The 26,167-nt window shown below is 40.2% G+C and overlaps 1 long non-coding RNA gene across 4 annotated transcripts in view; it reads left to right on the forward strand.

Moving 5' to 3' along the window:
* Positions 1-658: 658 nt before the first annotated feature.
* Positions 659-26,167, forward strand: part of LOC139359890 (uncharacterized) — a 52,016-nt gene continuing 26,507 nt past the window's right edge. For 2 of the 4 annotated variants that reach the window (XR_011616513.1, XR_011616516.1), the window contains exons 1-2: positions 13,809-16,629; positions 16,742-16,809. This is a non-coding gene — a long non-coding RNA (uncharacterized lncRNA). Of the gene's footprint in view, positions 1,463-13,808; positions 16,630-16,735; positions 16,810-26,167 lie in introns of those variants that run through there. The other 2 variants (XR_011616515.1, XR_011616514.1) reach the window with 2 other exon arrangements.

Genomic DNA, 26,167 nt, shown 5'->3' on the forward strand with positions numbered 1-26,167 from the left:
GTGTGGTGTCACGTGCCTGTAGTCCCAGCTATTCGGGGGGCTAAGTCAGCGAATCGCTTGAATTCGGGAGGGAAGGTTGCGGTGATCCTAGATCGCACTGCTGCACTCCAGCCTGGGTGACAGAGTGACACTCCATCTCGGAAAAAAAAAAAAAAAAGAAAATTCAATAAACCATAAATCTATAAAATGTCTTCTTTTACTTTTATTTTTATTTTTGAGACGGAGTCTCGCTCTGTCACCCAGGCTGGAGTGCAGTGGTGCAATCTCGGCTCACTGCAACTCCACCTCCCAGGTTCACACCATTCTCCTGCCTCAGCCTCCCGAGTACCTGGGACTGCAGGCGCCCACCACCACGCCCGGCTAATTTTTTTGTATTTTTAGTAGAGACGGGGTTTCACCGTGTTAGCCAGGATGGTCTCGATCTCCAATAAAACGTCTTTTTAGAGCTTCTATTTCACAAGAAGATGAGCTTAAAAATATATTATTTAAAATGTTGTTTTATATATTATTTAAAATATTATTTATAATGTGATAGAATATTTATTATTTTATTAAACATTAATATTTAATATTTTATTAAACATTAATATTTAATGTAATATTTTAAATGTTATTATAATAAAAATATTATTTAAAGTATCATTCACTGAACAACACACCTCACTCCAGAGGTACAGAGAATTCCAGGACAGTTGCAGTAGACATGGGAACATTTTTCTTCTCAACTGGGTGAGTGTGAAGCTCTCAGTCGTTTCCTGTGGTGAACGCATAAACGTCGTCACCCATGCATTGCCCAAGAAAGTTAAATATTTCCTTCCCACCCAAGCAGTCCCGTCAACCAAATACCACACTGGTGCTTCCGTGCGATGATCATTTCTGCCGACAGGGGGCGATCTTGCTCGCCACATTCTATATTGACGCTTCCTCAAGCCGCCTGAACGTGGCACTCAAGAAAATTAAGGTAAATGATTTCTATGCTGACGATTCCTTGGCGGAGAAACTATTTGCAAACAGCAAGAGAAACGTGCTCAAAAGTCAAAGCGCTTTGCCTGGTTTCTGATCACTGTTTATAGGAGTAACTGCTGTAGAAAAGAAAGAAAGAAAAAACTGCTTGTTTTTGTCAACTTGTTGCAAATGTTAAAACTTTAATTAACGTGTTAGCTGTTTGTTTCGGTGCCTTTTCTTCATTGACGTCAGGTGACTTTTTCATCGGCCGCATTTCCAATGAGGCAAAGTGGCAAACTCATCCTTTCTGTGAAATGAACTGTCACAGTCAATGGGCCATGCAGGAGGTGTCACCCTCGCTGGGTGACAGTTTGGAGCGTTAACTCCTCATCTCTGAAACTTGGGCTTCTAGCCACTCTCTGGCTTCCCTTGCAGCCTCTTACAGACCTGAGTGAACCCAGGAGACTAAACAGGGCCGTTTCCAGCCTTAGCACCGGTTTTGTCTTGGAGCTCAAAGGTAAGATTTCATGCGATGGAAAGTCTGTTGCTTTAAAAGCAAACCAACCAGGCCGGGTGCAGTGGCTCACACCTGTAATCCCAGCACTTTGGGAGGCCAAGGTGGGTGGATCACTTGAGGTGAGGAGTTCTAGACCAGCCTGGCCAACATGGTAAAACCCTGTCTCTACTTAAAAAATAAAATACAAAAATTAGCCAGGCATGGTGGTGCACACCTGTAGTCCTAGTTGGGAGGCTGAGGCAGGAGAATCACTTGAACCTGAGAGGCAGAGGTTGCAGTGAGCCAAGATTATGCCATTGCACTCCAGCTTGGGAGACAGCGTGAGACCCAGTCTCAAACAAACAAACAGAAAAACCAAAAAAGTAAACCAACCAACCCTCTAAAACTGCTGTTACAGAGGCCCAGAGGTGTCAGGTGGCACAAAGAGGCAGCTGGAATTTAAACTCCAAGTCTCTTAGCTCGAAAAATAAATCAAGTTGACAAAGATAAAGCTCTTGACATAGATGGCGTTTAAGCCTTGTTAATCCATTTGAAGATGTTCTCAAAAATTTGTGTTGGTAAGCTTGAATTCTAAATGGAAGTCCAAGAAATCCAAGCTTCAGTGTGGAAAACTGTAATCATAATTATTTACTAATTTATAAAGAGACAGTGTCTTGCTTTGTTGCCCAGCCTGGAGTGCAGCGGTGCAGTCTTGGCTCACTGCAGCCTTGAATTCCTACCTCAAGCAGTCCTCCTACCTCAGCCTCCCAAGGAGTGAGGACTACAGGTGTGTGCCACAACACCTGGCAACTTTTATTTTTATTTTTTGTAGAAATAGGGTCTCAAACTCCTGGGCTCAAGCAATCCTCCCACCTCAGCCTCCCAAAGTGCTGGGATTATAGGCATGAGTCATGGTGCCCAGCCCACAACTATTTTTGAAAGATGACCGACACACGACCCTCAACTCTTTTGTTTGGGAAGATGAAAATAGGCCTCACTACTTATAGCACAGATGAGTTTTCAGGAACACACCTGGCAATGTGATCGCCCAACATCCACGAAGTTACAGAACAGTTTTGAGCTGGAGGAAATGCCTGGATGGAGAAGGATTTCCATGTGAACAGACAATGGACATCTGCTTGTCTCATACAGACTTTTCTCCCAGGGGAGAATTCTGTCCTTCCCTAACGGACAGGGTGGGGCTGCTCCCCACTGTGGAAAGAAAAAAATTATTTTCATATGTTTTTAGGGAACAGGTGGTATTTGGTTACATGAGTAAGTTCTTTAGTAGTGATTTGTGAGATTTTGGTGCACCCACCACCCAAGCAGTATACACTGAACCCAATTTGTAATCTTTTATCCCTCACCTCCTTTCCACCCTTCCCCCATACCCAGAGTCCCCAAAGTCCATCGTATCATTCTTATGCCTTTGCATCCTCATAGCTTAACTCCCACTTATGAGTGAAAACATACGATGTTTAGTTTTCCATTCCTGAGTTACTACACTTAGAATAATATTCTGTGGGCCGGCGTGGTGGCTCATGCCTATAATCCCAGCACTTTTGGAGGCCGAGGTGAGCATATCACCTGAGGTCAGGAGTTTGAGATTAGCCTGGCCAACATGATGAAATCCTGTCTCTACTAAAAAATACAAAAAAAAAAAAAAAAAAAAAAAAACTTAGCCAGATGTGGTGGCAGGTGCCTGTAATCCCAGCTACTTGGGAGGTTGAGGCAGGAGAAACGCTTGAACCCGGGAGGTGGTGGTTGCAGTGAGCCAACATCGTGCCACTCCAGCCAGGGCCACAAGAGTGAAACTCTATCTAAAAAAAAAAAAAAAAAAAAAAAAAAAAAGGAAAGAAAACAAAAGAAAAAAAGAAAGAATAAAAGTCTGCGGCTGGGCGTGGTGGCTCATGCCTGTAATCCTAGCACTTTGGGAGGCCAAAGTGGGTGGATCACTTGAGGTCAGGAGTTCGAGACCAGCCTGGCCAACATGGCAAAACCGCCTCTCCACTAAAAATACAAAAATTAGCTAGGCATGGTGGCATACACCTGTAATTCCAGCTACTTGGGAGGCTGAGGCACAAGAATCTCTTGAACCTGGGAGGTGGAGATTGCAGTGAGCCGAGATTGCACCACTGCACTCCAGCCCGGGTGACAGAGCGGGACTCTGTCTCAAAAAATAGAAAAGAATAATAGCCTGCAGAGTGCTCCTTCTCTCCTTTCCTTCCCTTTCCTCAAACCTGGATTGCGCTCCATATTGTTGCCGCCGGGAAAACCGCAGTCACTGTTTCTGCTGTAGCCCTGACAACAGGTGGTCAAGCACACAATGGATAATTCTGGTTTGGAAAGGACAGAGCTCAGATGGTCCAGTTCCCTCAGTTTGCAGAAGTGGGGGTTGGCGAGTCACCTGCGCCACCTTTGGTAGCACAGCTGTGGCTAGAGGCAGCTGATCTGGTATTTAGTTAGGAGTTTTTCCCATTGCATCCCAAGGGATCAAGACTGGAGGGACCACGCACATCGGAAATTGCCTTGGAACTTTTTATGACCAAGTTCCTAGAGAGTTCTTTTTTTGGGTGCTCACAGAACTTAGTTCCTGTGATCTGAAAACCAAAAGAATGGTGAGATTTTGGAATATTCTGTTGTTTTCATGGCCCTACTCTGTTTAATAAAAGAGCTTTTCAACCTCCCAGCTTGATTCAGTTGTTGAAAATGTAGAATTTAGGCCGGGTGCAGTGGCTCACACCTGTAATCCCAGCACTTTGGGAGGCCGAGACAGGCAGATCACCTGAGGTCAGGATTTCAAGGCCGGCCTGGCCAACATGGTGAAACCTCATCTCTACTAAAAATACAAAAATCAGCTGAGTGTGGTGGCAGGTGCCTGTAATCTCAGCTACTTGGGAGGTTGAGGCAGGAGAATCGCTTGAACCTGGGAGGCAGAGGTTGCAGTAAGCCAAGATCGTACCACTGCACTCCAGCCTGGGTGACAGAGCAAGACTCTGTCTCAGACAAAAAAAAAAAATGAAAAGAAAAAGAAAATGTAGAATTTAAGGTAGACATTGTTTCCAACTCAGAAGCTCTTCCTCTCTTCTTCTCAAAACCTCCCATTTTTCCAGGCCTAGTTCAATGTTTTCCCCACAACATCCCTACAAGATCTCCCTCAATTAACCCAATTAAGGTGACTGTCTTCCTTCCACACAGTGCTGGAACTTCCTCTCATTCGAAATCTCTCTTCCTCTCCCTCATATTAAAAATGGTATTAAAGGCCGGGTGCGGTGGCTCACGCCTATAATACCAGCACTTTGGGAGGCCAAGGCAAGTGGATCACGAGGTCAGGAGATGGAGACCATCCTGGCTAACATGGTGAAACCCCATCTCTACTAAAAATAACAAAAAATTAGCTGGGTGTAGTGGCGGGTGCCTGTAGTCCCAGCTACTCATGAGGCTGAGGCAGGAGAATGGCATGAACCGGGAGACAGAGCTTGCAATGAGCCGAGATCACACCACTTCACTCCAGCCTGGGCAACAGAGAGAGACTCCGTCTCAAAAAAAAAAAAAAAAAATTGTATTAAAACTACCTTTCCCAGACCAGAGTCCAAACCCACTGGTTTCTTCAGTCAATATATGAGTGTCTGTCCCCCTCATGCCATGTATCATTGACGTCTCTATCTTTGCCATTCTGATACGTAAAAAAAAAAGCTATTTTTTTCTTTCAGTAAGAATTTATAAGCCTTTTTTTTTCAGTCAGACATCATAAGCCATTTTTGCTTCTTTTTCTGGGTCTGCTTATTCTTGCACTTTGTCCATTTTTCTATTGATTTGTTGAACTTATTAATCAATAGGAACTGATTATGTATTAAATAAACTCTAAAATAGATCATGCCATTTAAAAAATATTTATTTATTTATTTATTTATTTAATTTTTGAGACAGGGTCTCACTCTATCACCCAGACTGGGTTGTAGTGGTGCAATCACGGCTCACTGCAGCCTCCACCTCCTGGACTCAAGTGATCCTCCCACCTCAACCTCCTGAATAGCCGGGACTACAGGCTTTCGCCACCATACCCAGCTAACTTTTCTTATTTTTCACAGAGATGGGGTTTTGCCATGTTGCCCAGGCTCTTCTCAAACTTCTGGACTCAGGCAGTCTGCCCACCCTGGCCCCCCAAAGTGCTGGGATTGCAGGCGTGAGCCACTGTGCCCAGCCTAAAAAATATATATTTATTTAAGGGTGAGTAAAGGGGCTCATCCCCGTAATCTCAGGAGTTTGAGACCCTGTCTCTAAAATGAAAATAAAAAGATTTTAAAAATTAGCCGAGTGTGGTGGCATGCACCTGTAGTCAAAGATACTCAGGAGGCTGGGGTAGGAGGATTGCTTGAGCCCAAGGATTTGAGGCTGCAATGACCTCAAACTCACTGCAGTGAGTATGGCTACCCGCCTGGGTGACAGAGTGATGCCCTGTCTCTAAATATACATAAATGTATAGTTTATACCATAAATCTGTGATATAAGTTTTTCCTGTGCATATGTTTTAACCTTTATATGGTAAAATTTATCAGTCTTTTTTTTTTAAGGCTCCTTGATTTTTAATCTAGCTTGGAAAAATATTCCTGACTTCAAGATTTTAAAAACACTCTTTTTTTCTAACATTTTTTCAAGTACTTTTAATGGTTTTACTGTATTGAAATTTTTGCTCCGTTTGGAACATATTTGGGTGTGAAGAGTACATTGGAATTCAACATAAAAATTTCCCAACCCACTTAGTAAATAATCTACCTTTTCCTACTGATTTGAAACGCCATGTTATCAAAAAACAATCATCTTTTGGGTTTTTGTGAGCCCTCTAGTCTGTTCCATTGATTTGCGTGGCCACTCGGGTGCCAGTATTTAGCTGTCTTTATTACTTCTCGGCTTTCTTATGGTATTTGTTACTTTCTGCACTACATTATGTAAATTCACAGCAATGTCAAGATTTGTCACACTTCCAAATTTTAGGTCCTTTTTCCCCCCAGACAGCACTCCCCTTCATTCCCCCCGCCCGGCCCTGGGGAACTTTTTTTCTTCTTCTTTCTTTTTTTTTTTTTTTTTTTTCTTTTTTTGAGACAGTCTCACTCTGATGCCCAGGCTGGAGTGCAATGTTGTGATCTCGGCTCACTGCAACCTCTGCCTCCCAGATTCAAGCGATTCTCATGCCTCAGCCTCCAGAGTAGCTGGGATTACAGGCACCCACCATTACACCCGGTTAATTTTTGTGTTTTTAGTAGAGACAGGGTTTCACCATGATGACCAGGCTGGTCTCAAACTCCTGGCCTCAAGGGATCCGCCCACCTCGGCCTTCCAAAGTGCTGGGATTACAGGCATAATCCATTGACCCCAGCCTTCTCTTCTCTCTCAAACTTATTATCTCTATCACTCATGTGAAGTTTAGTGTCATGCAGTCTTTTCTGGTTACTCACTTTTTTTATACACATCTTATTTTCCCACGAAGATTGTCTCTCCTGGAAGGCTAAGCTAATCTTTCATGTACCTACACCATCTGCAGCAGTATCTGGTACACAGCTAGGCACATAGAGAAATTCTGAGGATACTGTTAAAAAGCATTGTCTCAAAATTGATAAGAATTAACATGGTAAGTATTAACTTCTAAAATAAATAACATTTATTTAGAACATTTATTTTAGAAGTTGTCTCTCCCAAAAATCAGTCCTTTTTCAACAACCAATATTTTTTATTTGCAAATTTTGTTCAAGGTTATTTTACATTTTAAAATTCATTTTATTTTTAGTTGTAAAATTTACTTAACATGATATTTACCATTTTAACCACCTTAAGTGTATAGTTCAGTAGCATTAAGGACATTCACAGAATTGTGCAGTCATCACAACCATCCATCTCCAGAACTTTTTAATCTTGTGAAACTGAAATTCTGCATCTATTAAACACTAACTCCTCATTCCCCCTCTCCCCAGCCCCTGGCAGCCACCATCCTTCTTCTTATCTCTGTGAATTTGACTACTCTAGGTGCCTTATATTAGTGGAATCATACACTATTTGCCTTTTTGTGATTGGCTTATTTCACTTAGCATAACATCCTGAAGGTTTATCCATGTTGTAGTATGTGTCAGAATTTCCTTCTATTTTAAAGCTGAATAATGTTCCATTGTGCTTATAAACCACATTTGGTTTATCCATTCATTCAACTAGGGTCGCTTCTACCTTTTGGCTATTTGTGAATACTACAGCTATGAACATTGGTTTACAAGTATCTGTTCCAGTCCCAATCTGTTTCAGCTCTGTTGGGTATATACCCGGAAGTGGAATTGCTGGGTCATATGGTAAATCTATGTTTAATTTTTTGAGGAACTGCCATCTTGTTTTCCACAGCAGCTGCATCATTTCACACTCCCACCAGCAGCCCACAAGGCTTCCAATTTCTCCACTTTCTCATCAACCCTTGTATTCTGTGTTGAGTTTTTCTTGTTTGTCTGTTTTCTTTTCTTTCTATAATAGACCTCCTAATGGGTGTGAGGCGATATCTCATTGTGGTTTTGATTTGCATTCCCTAATGGTTAATGACACCAAGCCTCTTTTCATGTGCTAAATGGGTATGTGTCTATGTCTTCTTTAGAGAAATATCAGTTGAAGTCCTTTGTCCATTTTTAAGTCTGGTTACTTGGTTTTTTTGTGTTGTTGAGTCATAGTGGTTTTTAAAAAAATGTTCTGAATATTAACATCTTTTAAGATATATGATTTGCAGACATTTTCTTCCATTTCATTAATTTCTTTTTCACTCTGTTGATAGCATCCTTTGATGCACAAAAGTTTTAAATTTTTATTTTAGCCCAATTTACCTGTTTTTCTTTTGTTGCCTGCTGTTGGTATCACATCCAAGAAGACCTGACAGTCTGATAGTATGATGTGGTCCCTTAAAACGGGCTGTCACCCTAAAATATTAGAAATTCTAATAAGAGAGCCTGGGCCAGCCAGTTATATAGGTTTTCCAGAAAGTATAAGTTGTTCCAGAAAATGTGAAAGTATGTGTCCCAACTCTCCTGGTCAACAGATTTGGCTTACAGGATCCGTGTAACATGTTTTCATCACTGAGTGCAACTCTGTCCTCAGAATACCTTGTCAGAGCAGAAGGGGGCAGATGTGGTCCTACAGACACAATTAATAAGACAAAAATGTTGGGCAAGGTCATCTTGGAAAAGGTTGTTACTCTTGGAATTTTAATAGGCCCAACTGTATTATAAATTGTATCTGAAAGGCACAACTATGTAAAGTACAATTTATTCTTCAAAATACAATGGAGGATTGAGTGAACATGCAACTGTAACCACAGGACAAGAAGGGAGTCCTGAAATATGCTCTGATGGCAACTCTGGGCTTATCTTGGTATCAGAATGATCACACGCTTTAGGCCGGGCAAGGTGGCTCACGCCTGTAATCCCAGCACTTTGGGAGGCCGAGGTGGGCGGATCACTTGAGGTGAGTATTTCAATACCAGCCTGGCCAATGTGATGAAACCCCATCTCTACTCAAAATACAAAAATTAGCCAGGTATGGTGGCATGCACCTGTAGTCCCAGCTACTTAGGAGACTGAGGCACGAGAATCACTTGAACCCGGGCACAAGAATCGCTTGAACCAGGAGGTGGAGATTGTAGTAAGCTGAGATTGCGCCACTGCACTCCACCCTGGGTGACAGAGTGAGACTCCATCTAAAACAAACAAACAAACAAACAAACAAACAAAGAATGCTCATAAGCTTCAAGTTCGATATCCAGAACATTCTGCTTAACCCCTAACGTATTTATTTTTGTCACTTGTTTCTGGTATTCATAAAGGTATCTTTGTCTACCGTATATGATTTAAAGAAATTTCTCTTACATTTTCCCCAAATTTGAAAGCAGCGACCTTCTGTTCTGTAGACCTGTGTGAAAATGTCAAGTTCACATGAACATGAGACTTAAAATACAGATACATTCTCAAGTCATCAAAAATATATAAAGGGTCAAAACTACATTTTTAAATTATATTCTGGTTTGGAGTTTTCAAACCTTCAAAAATCACAAGTCATTTTTTAAAAAGTCCTGAGCCTTTACACTAAAATGTAATTTGACCTTTTTCAAACACAAATTTGACTGATACATAGAACAGAGATTATAAAGAAATTTATGTGCGTTATACCTAGCGATTCATATTAATGGCGAGTTTTCAGAAAAGAGTAGTAACAGTAATAACATTTCAGAGTCACTAGGTTAGAGATCAAGATTACAATAATTTTTTTCCTTTTTTTGATGTTGCAGCCTATCCAAATCAAAAGAAAACAAATATATTTTCCACCTATAGATGGCAATATTTGTACAATGAGTTTATCTTTATTAAAGGAAGATTATTAGAAATAATCTTGATGGAAAAATCTTCAAAGCTTTTTATAATGGAAAACTTCCAGCATACCCAAAGGTAGACAGAGTAGTATAATGGACCACCTGGCTCCCACGATCCACGTCAACAGTTACCATGGCCAGTCTTGTTTCATTAACCCATATCCCCTTCCCCTCCATCTGGATTAATATGAAGCAAATCCCAGACTACTGCAAAATTAAAATAGAAAAATAAAGTTATGATACCACCTGCAAAACACCTTCAAGGAATTCTGTTGGTACCCATGGAATCCTAAAAATAAATAAGTAGCCAAATAAGAAACAATCGAAAGCAACCCTGATGCTGTGAAGATAAAAAACACTGAATGGCGGCCAGGCACGGTGGCTCACGCCTGTAATCCCAGCACTTTGGGAGGCCGAGGCGGGCAGATCACGAGGTCAGGAGATCGAGACCATCCTGGCTAACACGGTGAAACCCTGTCTTTACTAAAAATACAAAAAAATGTAGCCGGGCACGGTGGCGGGCGCCTGTCGTCCCAGCTGCTTGGGAGGCTGAAGCAGGAGAATGGCGTGAACCCGGGAGGCAGAGTTTGCAGTGAGCTGAGATCGCACCACTGCACTCCAACCTGGGCGATCGTGTGAGACTCCATCTCAAAACGAAAAACAAAAACAAAACAAACAAACAAAAACCACTGAATGCCATAACATTTCATGGTAAAACTTTATGTCTATCACACACTGTAAGGTTTATATCTGTACAATGTATACAGGTAAAATAAAAGGTAATACTTTAACTCTTTAAAATATTTACTAGGCCTGGCACGGTGGATCATGCCTGTAAACCCAACGCTTTGGAAAGTTGAGGCAAAAGGATCACCTGAGGTCAGGAGTTCGAGATCAGCCTGGCCAACATGGCAAAATCCTGTCTCTACTAAAAATACAGAAATAAATAAAATAAAAGCAATTACTAACTCACAGAAATAACAAAATACCAAATGACAGAATATGTGACATGCACATCCTTCTTTGGGGGGGAAAAAAAAGACAAAGTCCAATTATAAATTTAAAAATTAATTAATAATAAAAACTTTTAAGTGAGAAGCCCCTGCAAAGTGAGTGATTAGATATAGAAAGGGAATCCGAGGAAGCAAGGGGAATGGAAAATTACTGACTTGTTAGAACAAAGCAGTGACAGCTGCTGGCTCTAAAATTAGGAACGGAGACAAGGAATTTTCAGAGCACCACCAAACAAATCACAAAGGCACAAGTCACCCAGCACCTTTTAGAAAGATTTTTAACTCCCAAAAGAATACAAGGCAAGCGACCGCCAGGTTGATCATTCAGGGACTGTGCTTCCCTAAACCTTGCTGTTCACTGAGTCCAGGGCCGTTTCTCTACAGAGGGCTGCCCTTGAATGACAGCTCAAATGGAAACCAAGGGCAGAGAGGATGCACCTCTTTAAAGTCTTTTGTGTTTTCTGTGCTTTTCTGAGATTTTGCTGATTTCACAGACAGTCTAGAAGTCTAGCACACACTGCTTACATTTTCATCATACTCTTTGAGCTTTTCCAACCCAAACTCTGGGAATAAACTGATTATCCATAGCCCTTTAGTTGCCCAGGTACCACACTTTCAGGCACCTGGGTGGCAGATTCTTTTTCGCATCTGAAGCAGAAACTTAGCCAATTATACTTTAAAAAAATCCCTATGTGATAATCTGTAAACAGAGCAGTTGTGCCCTCAGGATGAACAAAGGGCAACTTTAAGAGCCCAAGATCTGGCTTCTGTTTGGGCCTCTGTCCTGGAGTGACTGAGGACCTCAGACAGGACACTCAGGTCTTTAGTGCCCTCCCCTAAGAGGGGGTAGCCGTACTTGCCCTAAGTCACAGGGAAACCAAGGAAACAAAACATAAAAACACTTTGAGGCTGGGCATGGTGGCTCATGCTGTAATCCAAGCACTTTGGGAGACCAAGGAGGGAGGATGGCTTGAGCCCAGGAGTTCGAGACCAGCCTGGGCAACATAGGGAGACTCTGTCTCTAACAAAAAATTTAAAAATTAGCTGGGCATGATGGCATGTGCCTGTGGTCCCAGCGACTCAGGAGGCTGAGGTGGAAGGATCACTTGAGCCTGGGAGGTGGAGTGAGCCGTGATCACACCACTGCATTTCAGCCTGAGTGACGGAAGGAGATCCTGTGTCAAGAAAAGAAAAAAAGGACTGATTGGTTAACATCAGGTCACTTCTGGTTACTTTTTTGGAAGGGTTAAAGCAGAGGAAACCTTCTTATTATGCTCACTCAGATAGACTGGAATCCCCTGTTTTCAGGAGAAACTGGTCTGTTTGGAATCTCCCTGCTTCCTTAATGTTTCAGTTTAATTACTGGCATGTAGCATGAGTGATTCCACTTTGGTTTAGTCTGGTCTGTTGGGGGCATAGTGTAGGAGCTCAGCCCAAAACAATGGCCTCCCAGGAATTTTGTTTAACAATACAGAGAAGTTAACTACATCACTAGGTATCTAACTTAAACTCAGGGATTCAGTTAGTTGCTAACTAGCTTATTAGATTCTGGGACTTCTCTTGATTACTCCTAAATTAGACTGTTAAATAACATCTAACATGCCTAGTTTCACTTCCTCTTCTGGGAAATCAGGGAAATACTAGTACTTGGAATTTTGACGATTTCTATCGCAAGACGTTGGCTACCAAGTAGAGAGAATTATCTGGGCACTATATATTTTGGATTAATTGCTACATGGTGGTACTAATATGGAGATATTTGCTGCAAAGAAATAAATTTGTGGATTATATTCATTTTCCAGACTGCTTGAGAGCCGAGATTTTGAATCTTGCATAATGACTAAAAGAAGGAATTCTAACCAAAAAGATATCTCCAAAAAAGTCAGAATACTGGTACAATTTGTGGTTTCTATCACAAAATGCCACAAATTTAAAGTAATATGTAGGAAAAGGTTATAGGAAAAGGTTATAAAACTGTCACCTAAGGTGAAGTTTTGGAATCACTGAACAGGGAAAAGGACCGTTCAGAAATCTTTTTGTTGGTTGTAGACTGAAGCAGTTAGAACCTTCCTAGGTCTCTTTTCGGGACAAGCAGATGTTTTCAATTCCATTATGTTCCCTGTGATTCCTTGATTGGGAAATCGTGGTCAGTGTGAAGCAGAGAAACATCACTACTGTGTAGATCAGGATTTCTCAACTGTGACACTGTGGACATTTTGGCTGGGTAATTCCTTGTTGAAGAGGACTGCTGAGTGTACAGTAGGATGTTCGGCAGCACCGTCCCCCAGTTATGATGGCCAAAAATGTCTCCAAACATTACCAGGTGTCCCCTGGGGGCAAATTGTCCTCACTGAAGAACTGCTTGTGTACAGATTCAGCCACTGAAGCAGAACTGTAATCAAGTTGAAACTGAGCTGGTTACATCCACATAGGACTCAGGATACCATCTGGTACAGCCATTATGAAGATTAATGAAGAAGCTGTCTACTGTGGCTCATTTGGGAAATTCCAAAAAGTAAAATAGGACTGATCATCCTACAGCAGTTAATCAGACTATAATATATTCAGAGAATTTATAAACTGTAAGCAATTTCAGTTCAGTAGTTTCTTTTCTTAAAATCATTCTTTTAGTGTAAATGAGAACTACAAAACTATGGATTTTGTATGATTGCACTCATACGAGGTACTTAGAGTATTCAAATCCATAGAGACAAAAAGTAGAATGGTGGTTACTAGGGACTGAGGGGAAGGGGAAATGGGAAGTTGTTTAATAGGTACAGAGTTTCCATTTTGCTAACTGAAAAGAATTCTGGAGATTGTTTACACAGCAACGTGAAACAATCAGAACTTAGCACTACTGAATTATACATCTAAAATGATTAAGGTATTAATTTTATGTTACAAATAGATTTTTCCACTTTTTTTTTTTTTTTTTTTTTTTTTGGTGGAAGGAGTGAAGTGAAGGGAGTGGAGGGAGTGAACATTCTCCACACATTTGAACATCCTCGTTAGCTCCAAGTTGACAAACGCAGAGAAGTGCTCCGATTGGCCTGGCCTTGGACTGGTCCATGCCTGGACTAATGAAAGGTGAATAGGATGGGGCTATCATTATTTTCCCAGGATGTAGGAGAGAAGAAAGAGCAGATATCCATTCCTGATCCAATTTAACTCTAGCCAGGAATCTGGAGTCTGCAATTGCCAGCTCCCATTCAAACCACATTGCTGGTGTGGACAGAGAAGCATGCTTCATGCAAAAATCAGTTCTAAATGGACTAGAGTGTTAAATGTAAGACCAGGAACTATTAGAAGAAACTACTAGAAGAACTTCTTTATGATATTGAACTGGGTGAGGCTTTTTTTTTTTTTAAATAAAACCTCAAAAGCACAGGCAACAAAAACAGACATATGAGATTACCTTAAACTAAAAAGCTTCTGCACAGCAAAGAAAACAATAAAGTGAAGATACAACCTACAGATTGGGAGAAAGTATTTGCAAACTATCTATCTAACAAGGGGTTCATATCCAGAATACATAAGGAACTCAAAGCAAAAATCACCAAATAATGTGATTTTTTAAATGGACAAAAGACCTGAATAGACATTTCTCCAAAGAAGACATACAAATGGCCAACAGGTATATGAAAAAACGCTCAGCATCACTAATCATCAGAGAAGTGCAAATCAAAACCATGATGAGATATTACTTCATCCCAGTTAAATGACTGTTATAAAATTATAAGACAAAAAATAGCAAATGCTGGCGAGGATGCAGAGAAAAGGGAATGCTTATACACCGTTGGTCAGAATGTGTAAATTAGTACAGCCACTATGGAACACAGTATGGAAGTTCCTCAAAAAATTAAAAATAGAACTACCATATGATCCAGCAATCCTGTTACTGGGAATTTATCCAAAGGAAAGGAAATCAGTGCAATGGAGAGACATCTGCACCCCCATGTTTATTGCAGCACTATTCACAATGACCATGATATGGAATCAACCTGGGTGTCCATCAAGAGATGAATGGATAAAATAAATGTGCTAGATAGACACAATGGAATACTATTCAGCCACAAAACAGAAGGAAATCCTGTCATTTGCAGCAATATAAATTAACCCGGAGGACATTATGTTAACTGAAATAAGCCAGGCACAAAAAGACAGACACTGCATGATCTCACTCATATGTGGAATCTTAAATAGTTGATTTAATAGAAGTAGAGAGTAGAATAGTGCTTACCAGAGGCTGGAGAGAGAGAGAAGGAGGGGTACCAGAAGAGGTTGGTCAATGGCTACAAAATTACAGTTAGACAAGAAGAATAAGTTCTGGTGTTCTATTACACAGTAGGGTGACTACAGCAAAAAACAATGTAGTGTATATTTCAAGATAGCTAGAAGAGAATATTTTGAATGTTGTCATCGCAAAGAAACAAATGTTGAAAGTGATGGATATGGTAATTAGCCTGATTTGATCATTATGCAAATGTATACATGCACAGAAATATCAAATGATACCCCATAAATATATACAATTATGCATCAATTATAAATATGCCATTAATTTTCAAGATAGAGGAGGGAGAAAGAGGTTCAGGGCAGACAGAACAATGACTTAATCATGCAATATCAACCACCATAAACATGATCTAGTTGTTTTCTGTCCTTGTTGCCTCCTGTATCACTGTCACCAAGTTGAACTGAGCTGATTACATACACACAGGGGTTAGGATACCATCTGGTACGGTCCTGAAGATTACTGAAGAGTTGCAGTCTTCTGCAAAGGGAAACATGATTTATAAAAACTAAGCCTGTGTTGAATAAGAGCCTGCATTGCATAACCTGGGAAGAGGCTGTGGTTGACTCAGCTTTATTCGTTGCCTTATCAATTAAGACATTAGATATTAGGCTGCCATGAAGAGAGCCACACCACCACGAGCTTTGGAATTGATGAAACTGAGTTCACAGCTCAGCTCCACCACCTTGCAGACCATCTCATACCTGGGCACCTCCAAGAGCCTGAGAAAATTTTAACCCAGGTGGCAACGTAGAGCCCCTGTATTAGGCAGGATTTGGAGGACCAAAGACAATTTATTGGGGTTTAATGTGAAGGCTTATCATGAAGCCTTATGAAGCTTATCATGAAGGCTTATCATGAAGCCTTATGAAGCTTATCATGAAGGCTTATCAGGTGATTTATTGGGGGTTTATCATGAAGGCATCTGCAGTAGAAAGATCAGATACACCCAGCCGGGTCCTGCCTACCAGACTGCTCAGAAACAGCCACAGCTGGGCCTGATGGAGACCCGTGTAGTAGTAAGATTGCAGCCCGGCTCTGAGAGCAGAGTATTTCGCCTCCCTCTTCCCTCCACCTGCCCTTGTTTGGGTCAATCCTCACTCCTTTCCCATCCAACCTCCTCCTTCACTCTGCACCTTTCTCTACTTCATTGCTTCTGTTTATTCATGGCAATCTGTGCCTGATGGGCTCCTGCCATGCATCTTTCTATCTTCTGCTTTTGCCACTAACCCTGTCTCCCCTTGTATTTTCGAGTTAAAATTCCCTGCAGAGAATCTGATACGCCCAGCTAATCACCATCAACCCTGATTGGGTGGAACGTCTGCAGTGGGGCGCTTCGCAGCCTGCTGATCCTCCAGGAATCGGCTCTCATCCCTGGTTGGGGCATCAGTGGTCCAGGAGTGGAGTTTCATGGTGTGGAAAGTGACTGATCCCTCTGCACAGGACTAGGGCAGAGCTGTTTTCGAGGAAAGGAGCACCGAGATTATGACAGGTACCATCTTGACCTAGCTCAATGCCTACCTGTACAGTAGGCATTCAACATGTGTTTCCTCTTATTTATTTTATATTATATTATATTATTTTATTTTATTTTTGAGATGCAGTTTCGCACCTGTTGCCCAGGCTGGAGTACAATGGCACGGTCTCAGCTCACTGCAACCTCCGCCCCCAGGTACAAGCAATTCTCCTGCCTTAACCTTCTGAGTAGCTAGGATTACAAGCACCCGCTACCATGCCTGGCTGATTTTTGCATTTGAGGTGTCACCATATTGGCAAGGCTGGTCTCAAACTCCTGACCTCAGGTAATCTGCCTGCCTTGGCCTCCCAAAGTGCTGGGATTACAGGCATGAGCCACCATGCCTGGCCTCCTCTTATTTTTAGACCATTAATGTACTCTGCTCCAGCCACTGTGTTGGGCACCAAGGAGAAACAGACACGCCCAGTCAAACATTTACTATTTATTTGTGTTGGGAACATTTCAACTCTTCTATCCATTTTGAAATATTCAATATATTATAAAGTATAGTCAACATACTGTGCTATTGAACACTAGAACTTTTCCCATCTAACTGTATATTTGTACCTATTAATCCTCTCTTCATCCCCACAACCCTTCCTGGCCACTGGTAACCATCATTCTACTCTCTACTTCCACGAGAGATGAACTTTTTTAGCACCCACATATGAGTGAGAACATGCAATATACATCTTTCTGTGCCTGGCTTATTTCACTTAACATAACAACCTCCAGTTTCATCCACACTGCTGCAAATGGCTGAACAGTATTCCAGTGTGTGTGTGTGCACATGTGTGTGTGTTATCACATTTTCTCTATCCATTCATTCATTGATGAACTCTGAGGTTGATTCCGTATCTTGGTTATTGTGAATAGTGCTACAATAAACATGAGGATGCAGGTATCCCTTTGATATACTGATTTCCTTTCCTTTGGGTAAATGCCCAGTAGTAGGATTGCTGGATTTCATGGCAGTTCTATTTTTTGTTTCTTAAGAAGTTTTCATAGTGTCTTCTCTAATGGCTGTACTAATTTACATTTCCCCGAACAGTGTATAAGAGTTCCCTTTTCTCTGCATTCTCGCCAGCATTTGCTATTTTTCGTCTTCTTGATAATAGCCATTCTAACTGGGGTGAGCTGTTACCTCATCGTGGTTTTGATTTGCATTTTTCTGATTATTAGTGATGTTGAGCATTTTTGCATAGATCTGTTGGCCATTCATGTGTCTTTTTTTGAGAAATGTCTGTTCGGAAATGTCTTTGTCCAATTTTTAATGGGATTATTTTGTTTTGTTTTTGTTTTTATTGTTGAGTTGTTTGAGTTCCTTCTATATTCTGGATATTAGTTCCTTGTTGGATGAATACTTTGCAAACATTTTCTCCCATTCTACAGGTTGTCTCTTTACTCTGTGGATTTTTTTTTTTTTTTTTTGCTGTACAGAAGCTTTTTAGTTTAATGTAGTCCTATTTGTCTATTTTTTGTTTTTTGCCTGTGCTTTTGAAGTCTTTGCCATAAAACCTTTGTCTAGGCTCTAGGCCAATGTTCTAATGCATTTTCTCCATGTTTTCTTCTTGTAGTTTTATAGTTTTGAGTCTTACGTTTAAGTTTTTAATCCCCTCTCGGTTGATTTTTGTATCTAGTGAGAGACAGGGATCTAGTTTCATTCTTGTGAATATAGATATCCAGTTTTCCCAGCACTTCACATTTATTAAAGAGACTGTGCTTTCCCCAGTGTATGTTCTTGACACCTTTGTTGAAAACCAGTTGTCTGTAAACAGGTGGGTTTATTTCTGGGTATTCTATTCTGTTCTTCTAGTCTATGTGTCTGCTTTTATTCCAATATTAGGCTGTTTTGTTTACTATAGCTTTGTGCCGTATTTTGAAGTCAGGTTGTGTGATGCCTCCAGCTTTGTTCTTTTTACTCAGGATTGCTTTGAATATTCAAGGTCGTTTGTGGTTCCAGAAAAATTTACAATTTTCTTTCTATATGCACAAAGAATGTTATTGGTATTATACAGGGATTGCATTGAATCTGTAGATTGCTTTGTGTAGTATAGTCATTTTAATAATATAAATTCTTCTTATTCATGGGCGCCTGATGTCTTTCCATTTGTTTGTGTTCTCTTCAATTTCTTTCATCAGTGTTTTGTAGTTGTCTTTGTAGGGGCCTTTCACCTCCTTGGTTAAACGTATTCCCAGGTATTTTATTCACTTTTTTGTATCTATTGTAGATGGGGGATTTCTTCTCAATTTCTTTTTCAGCTAGTTCATTACTGGTGTATAGAAATGCTGCTGATTTTTTTTTTTTTTTTTTTTTTGAGACATAATCTCACCCTGCTGCCCAGTCTGGAGTGCAATGGCACAATCTCGGCTCACTGCAACCTTCACCTCCTGGGTTCAAGCAATTCTTCTACCTCAGCCTCCTGAGTAGCTGGGATTATAGGCACCCACCATCATGCCTGGCTAATTTTTGTATTTTTGTAGAGACAGGGTTTCACCATGTTGGTCAGGCTGGTCTTGAACTCCTGACCTCAGGTGATCCACCTGCCTCAGCCTCCCAAAGTGCTGGGATTACAGGCGTGAGCCACCATGCCCAGCCAGAAATGCTACTGATTGTTATGAGTTGATTTTGTATCCTGCAACTTTACTAAATTTGTTTATCAATTCTGAGTTTTTGATGGGTTTTTCTATATATAAAAGTACTTTCTGCAAAGAAGGATATTTTGACTTCCTTTTTTCCAAATGGATGCACTTTATTCCTTTCTTTTGCCTGATTGCTCTGGCAAGGACTTCCGGTGCTATGTTGAATAACATGGTGGAAGTGGGCATCCTTGTCTTGTTCCAGTTCATAGAGAAAGGCTGTCAGCTTTTATCCTTTCAGTAGGATGTTAGCTACAGGTTTATTATATGTGGACTTTATTATGTTGAAGTATGTTTCTTTTATGCCTAATTTGTTATGAGTTTTCATCATGAGGGGATGTTGAATTTTATCAAATGTGTTCTCTTCATCTAGTGAGATGATCATATGGTTTTTGTCCTTCGTTCTGTTGACATGATATATCATATTTATTGATTGGCACACGTTAAACCATTCTTGCATCCCTGGAATAAATATGACTTGATCAGTATGTATTATCTTTTTGATGTGCTGTTGGGCTCAGTTTACTAGTATTTTGTTGAGGGCTTTTGCATCTATATTCATCAGAGATAGTGGCTTGTACTTTTCTTATTTTGTGTTCCTATCTGGTTTTGGTATCAGGCTAATGCTGGTCTCATAGAATGAGTAAGGAATATTTTCCTTCCATTCAATTTTTTAAAATTGTTTGAAAAGTATTAGTATTCTTCATAAGTTTGGTAGCATTCAGTAGCAGAGCAATCTGATCCTGGGCTTTGCTTTGTTGGGAGACTTTTCATTATTGATTTGATCTCATTTCTCATTATTGATCTGTTCAGGTTTTCTACTTCTTCCTTATTCAATCTTGATAAGTTGTATGTGTCCAGGAATTTATCCACTTCCTCAAAAAACAATTTGCTCTTCCAATTTGTTAGCATATAGTTGTTCATAATAGTCTCTAATGATCTTTCTTATTTCTGTGGTATCTGTTGCAATGTCTCCTTTTTCATTCCTGATTTTGTTTCTTTGGGTCTTCTCTCTTTTTTTTCTTGGTTAGTCTAGCTAGCAGTTTATCAATTTTGTTTATCTTTTCAAAAAACCAGGTTTACATTTCATTGGTTGATTGTATTGCTTGATATTGTATTGCTTGATATTGTCTTGATATTCTTTAGTTCTGCTCTGTTCTTCATTATTTCTTTCCTTCTTTTAATTTTGGATTTGGTTTGTTTTTGTTTTTCCACTTCCTTGAGGTGCATCCTTAGACTGCTTATTGGAAATATTTCTACTTTTGTTGATGTGGGCATTTATTACTATAAACTTCCCTCTTAGCACTGTTTTTCTGTATCCCATAGGTATGTTGTGTTTCCATTTTCATTTATTTCAATTTTTTTTTCTTCTTAATTTCTTCATTGACCCAGTGGTCATTCAGGAGCATGTTGTTTAATTTCCATGTATTTGTGCAGTTTCCAAAGTTCCTCTTGGTATTGATTTCTAGTTTTATTCTGAGTGTGGTCTGAGTAGATACATGACATAATTTTGACTTTTAAAAGTTTGTTGAGGCCAGGTGCTGTGGCTCACACCCATAATCCCAGCACTTTGGGAAGCTGAGGCGGGTGGATCACTTGAGGTCAGGAGTTCGAAACCAGCCTGGCCAACATGTAGAAACCACATCTTTGCTAAAAATTCCAAAATTAGCTGGGTGTGGTGACAGGCACTTGTAATCCCAGCTACTCAGGAGGCTAAGGCAGAAGAATTGCTTGAACCTGGGAGGCTGAGGCTGCAGTGAGCCAATATCGAGCCACTGCACTCCATCCTGGGCAATAGAGTGACATGCTTGTCTTGAAAAGAAAAATTAAAAATTTTTTTTAAAAAGTTTTTTGAGACTTTTTTTGTGGCCTAATATATAGTGTGTTCTGGCAAACGTTCCATGTGCTGATAAAAAGAATGTATATTTTGCAGCTGTTGCATGAAATATTCTTTAAATGTTTGTTAGGTCTATTTGGTCTAAAGTGCAGTTTAAATCCAGTATTTCCTTGTTAGGCCAGGCGTGGTGGTTCACGCCTAATATAATCCTAGCACTCTGGGAGACTGAGGTGGGTGGATCACTTGAGGTCAAGAGCTTGAGACCAGCCTGGCCAATATGGTGAAACCCCATCTCTACTAAACAATGCAAAAATTAGCCAGAAATCACTTGAACCCTGGAGGCGGAGGTTGCAGTGAGCCAAGATCATGCCACTGTACTCCAGCCTGGGCAACAGAGCAAGATTCCATCTCAGAAAAACAAAACAAAACAAAAAACACAGTATCTCTTTGTTGATTTTTTTTCTAGATGATATGTCCAACACTAGAGTGGGGTTGAAGTTCCCAGTTACTATTGTGTTGGAGTCTGTCTCTCCCTTTATTTTATTTTATTTTATTTCATTTTATTTTATTTAGTTTACTTTTTAGTAGAGATAGGATTTCAACACGTAGGCCAGGCTGATCTCGAACTCCTCAGCCTCGTCAAGTGATTCGCCCACCTCACCTCAGCCTCCCAAAGTGCTGGGATCACAGGCAAGAGCCACTGTGCCCAGCCTACCTCTCCCTTTAGATCGAATAACATTTGCTTTATATATCTGGCTGCTCCAGAGTTAGGTGCATATATATTTAGAATTGTTATATCCTCTTGTTAAATTGATATCTTTGTCATTATATAATAATATTCTTTGTCTCTTTTTACAGTTTTTAAAATTTTTTTTAATTTTATTTTTAAAATTTCAATAGTTTTTAGTGGAACAGGTGGTGTTTGGTTGCATGAAAAAATTCTTTAGTGGTGATTTCTGAGATTTTGTTGTACTCGTCACCTGAGCAGTGTACACTGTACCCAATGTGTAGTATTTTATCTCTCACCCTCCTCCCACTCTCCCCACTGGGTCCCCAAAGTCCATTATATCATTCTTAGGCCTTTGCATCCTCATAGCTTAGCTACCACTAATTGTTCCTTTTTATGGCTGAGTAGTATTCCATGGTATATATAAACCACATTTCTTTATCCACTTGTTGGTTGATGGGCATTTAGGCTGGTTCCATATTTTTGCGGTTGTGCCACCATGAACATGTGTGTATGTGTCTTTTTCATAAAATTCCTTATTTTCCTATGGGTAGATACCTGGTAGTGGGATTGCTGGATCAAATGGTAGTTCTACTTTTAGTTCTTTAAAGAATCTCCATACTGCTCTCCATAGTGGTTGTACTAGTTTACATTTCTACTAGCAGTGTAAAAGTGTTTCCTTTTCACCGCATCCACAAACATCTGTTTTTTAATATACATTTTAATTATGGCCATTCTTGTAGGAGTCAGGTGGTATCTCATTGTGGTTTTGATTTGCATTTCACTGATAATTAGTGATGTTAAGTATTTTTTCATATGTTTGTTGACCATTTGTATATCTTCTTTCAAGAATTGTCTATTCATGTCCTTTGCTCACTTTTGATGGGATTATTGTTCTTTTCTTGCCGATTTGTTTGAGTTCCTTGTAGATCCTGGATATTGTCCAGGATCTTGATTTGCCCTTGTAAGACTATTTCCTGGATATTGTCAGATGCATAGTTTGTGGATATTTTCTCCCACTCTGTAAGTTGTCTGTTTACTCTGCTGATTATTTCTTTTGCTGTGCAGGAGCTTTTTAGTTTAATTAGGTCCCATCTATTTATCTTTGTTTTTGTTGCATTTGCTTTTCATTTCTTGGTCATGAACTCTTGGCCTAAGCCAATGTCTAGAAGAATTTCTCCAATGCTATCTTCTAGAATTTTTATGGTTTCAGGTTTAAGACTTAGTCTTTGATCCATCTTGAGTGGGTTTTTGTATGAGGTAAGAGATGAGGATCCAGCTTCATTCTTCTACATGTGGCTTGCCAATTAGCCCAGCACCATTTGTTGAATAGGGTGTCCTTTCCCCACTTTATGTTTTTGTTTGCTTTGTCAAAGATCAGTTGGCTGTAAGTATTTGACTTTATTTCTGGATTCTCTATTATATTCCACTGGTCTATGTGCCTATTTTTATACATGCTCTTTTGGTGACTATAGCTTTGTAGTATAGTTTGAAGCTGGGTAATGTGATGCCTCCAGATTTGTTCTTTTTGCTTAGTCTTGCTTTATCTATGCAGGCTCTTTTTTTGGTTCCATATGAATTTTAGGATTTTTTTTCCAGTTCTGTAAAGAATGATGATGGTATTTTGATGGGAATTGCATTGAATTTATAGATTGCTTTTGGCAGTAAGGTCATTTTCACAATATTGATTCTACTCATCCATGAGCATGGGATGTGTTTCCATTCGTTTGTGTTGTCTATAATTTCTTTCAGCAGTGTTTTGTTGTTTTCCTTGTATAGATTTTTCACCCCCTTGGTTAGGTATATTCCTAAGTATTTTAATTTTCTGCAGCTATTGTAAAAGGGGTTGAGTTCTTGATTTGAGTCTCAGCTTGGTCATTGTTGGTAGATGCCAGTGCTACTGATTTGTGTACGTTGATTTTGTATCCTGAAACTTTACTGAATTCATTTATCAGATGTAGAAGCTTTTTGGATGAGTCTTTAGGATTTTCTGGGTATATGAACATATTATCAGTAAACAGTGACAGTTTGACTTCCTCTTTACCAATTTGGATGCCCTTTATTTCTTTCTCCTGTCTAATTGGTTTGACTCTTTTTACAGTTATTGACTTAAAGTCTGTTTTATGTGAGATAAGTATAGATACTCTTACTTGCTTTTGGTTTCTGTCTTTGAGGAATATCTTTTCCATCCTTTCACTTTCTTTTTTTTTTTTTTTTTTTTTGAGACGGAGTCTCGCTCTGTCGCCCAGGCTGGAGTGCAGTGGCGCGATCTCGGCTCACTGCAAGCTCCGCCTCCCGGGTTCACGCCATTCTCCTGCCTCAGCCTCCCGAGTAGCTGGGACTACAGGCGCCCACAACCGCGCCCGGCTAATTTTTTGTATTTTTAGTAGAGACGGGGTTTCACCGTGGTCTCGATCTCCTGACCTTGTGATCCGCCCGCCTCGGCCTCCCAAAGTGCTGGGATTACAGGCATGAGCCACCGCGCCCGGCCATCCTTTCACTTTCAATCTATATGTGTCTTTATGGGTGAAGTGAGTTTCTTGTAAGCAGCATAGACTTAGGTCATTCTTTTATTATTCCATTCAGCCAGTCTATATCTTTTAAGTGGGATATTTAACCCATTTATATTCAAGGTTATTACTGATAGATGAGAACTTATGCCTGTCATTTTGTTAATTATTTTCTGGTTGTTTTGTATATCCTTTGTTTCTTCCTCTGTTATTGTTTATTATTGTGATTTTGTAATTTTCTATAGTGGTAACATTTGACTGTTTTCTCTTTCTCATTTGTATATCTGCTTTACCTGTGAGTTTTACACTTTCATGTGTTTTTATGGTGGTAGATATTGTCCTTTGCTTCCAGATGTAGGACTCCCTTAAACATTTCTTGTAGGACTGGTCTAGTGATAATAAATTCCCTCAATGTTTCCTTATCTGGGAAAAACAGCTTTGCTTGCCATAGTAATCTTGGTTGACAGGTGTGGTGTTGTTTTCTTTTAGCACTTTGATAGCTTTCTCTAGGTTTGGGAAGTTCTCTGTTATTATTCCTTTGAATAAACTTTCTATGTCATCTCTTTCTCAACCTCCTCTTTAAGGCCAATAACTCTTAGATTTGCCCTTTTGAGGCTATTTTCTAGATTCTGTAGGTGTTCTTCATTGTTTTTTATTCTCTTTTCTTTGTCTCCTCTGACTGTGTATTTTCAAATAGCTTATCTTCAAGCTCAATAATTCTTCCTTCTGTTTGATCAATTCTGCTATTAAAACAGTCTGATGAATTCTTCAGTATGCCAATTGCATTTTTCAGCTCAAGAATTTCTGCACTTAATTCTTTTAAATTACTTCAATCTCTGGTAAATTTATCTGATAGAATTCTGAGTTTCTTCTCTGTGTTATCTTTAATTTCTTTGAGTTTCCTCAAAATAGCTATTTTGATTTCTCTGTCGGAAAGGTCACATTTCTCTCTTTCTCCAGAATTGGTCTCTGGTGGCTTATTTAGTTCATTTGGTGAGGTCATGTTTTCCTGGATCATCTTGATACTCGTAGATGTGTGTCTGTGTCTAGGCATTGAAGAGTTATGTATTTATTATAGTCTTCACAGTCTGGGCTTGTTTGTACCCATCCTTCTTAAGAAGACTTTCCATATGTTCAGAAGGACTTGGGTGTTGTGATCTAAGCTGGATCTGCTTTAGGGGGTACCCAAAGCCCAGTAACACTGTGGTTCTTGCAGACTTGTAGAGGTACTGCCTTGATGGTCTTGAATAAGATCTAGGAGAATTCTCTGGATTACCAAACAGAGATTCTTATTCTCTCTCCTTGCTTTTTCCCAAACAGAGTCTCTCTCTCTCTTCTTAGCTACCTGGAGCTGGGGGTGGAGTGACACAAGCACCTTCATGGCCACCACCACTGTGACTGTGCTAGGTCAGCCCTAAAGCCAGCACAGCACTGCGTCTTGCCCAAGGCCTGATGTAAACACTCCCTGGCTACTGCCTATGTTTGCTCAAGGCTCTGGGGCTCTAAAATCAGCAGGCGGCAAAGCCAGTCCTATGATCCTCCCTTCAGGGCAATGAGTTCCCCCAAGCCCCAGATGGATCCAGAGGTGCTGTCCAGGAGCCACGGACTAGAGTCAAAAACCTTAGAAGTCTACCTGGTGTTCCACTGCACTGCAACTGAGCTGACACTCAAACCACAAGACATAGTCCTTCCCACTCTTCCCTCCCCTTCCCAAAAGCAGAGAAGCCTCATCCCATGGCCACCACTACCACAGGCCCATGGATAGTACTTCCAGACTACCGCTGATGTTGCCTTAAGGCC

The sequence above is a fragment of the Macaca nemestrina genome, chromosome 18 (genome assembly GCF_043159975.1).
Source record: "Macaca nemestrina isolate mMacNem1 chromosome 18, mMacNem.hap1, whole genome shotgun sequence".
NCBI lineage: Eukaryota > Metazoa > Chordata > Mammalia > Primates > Cercopithecidae > Macaca > Macaca nemestrina.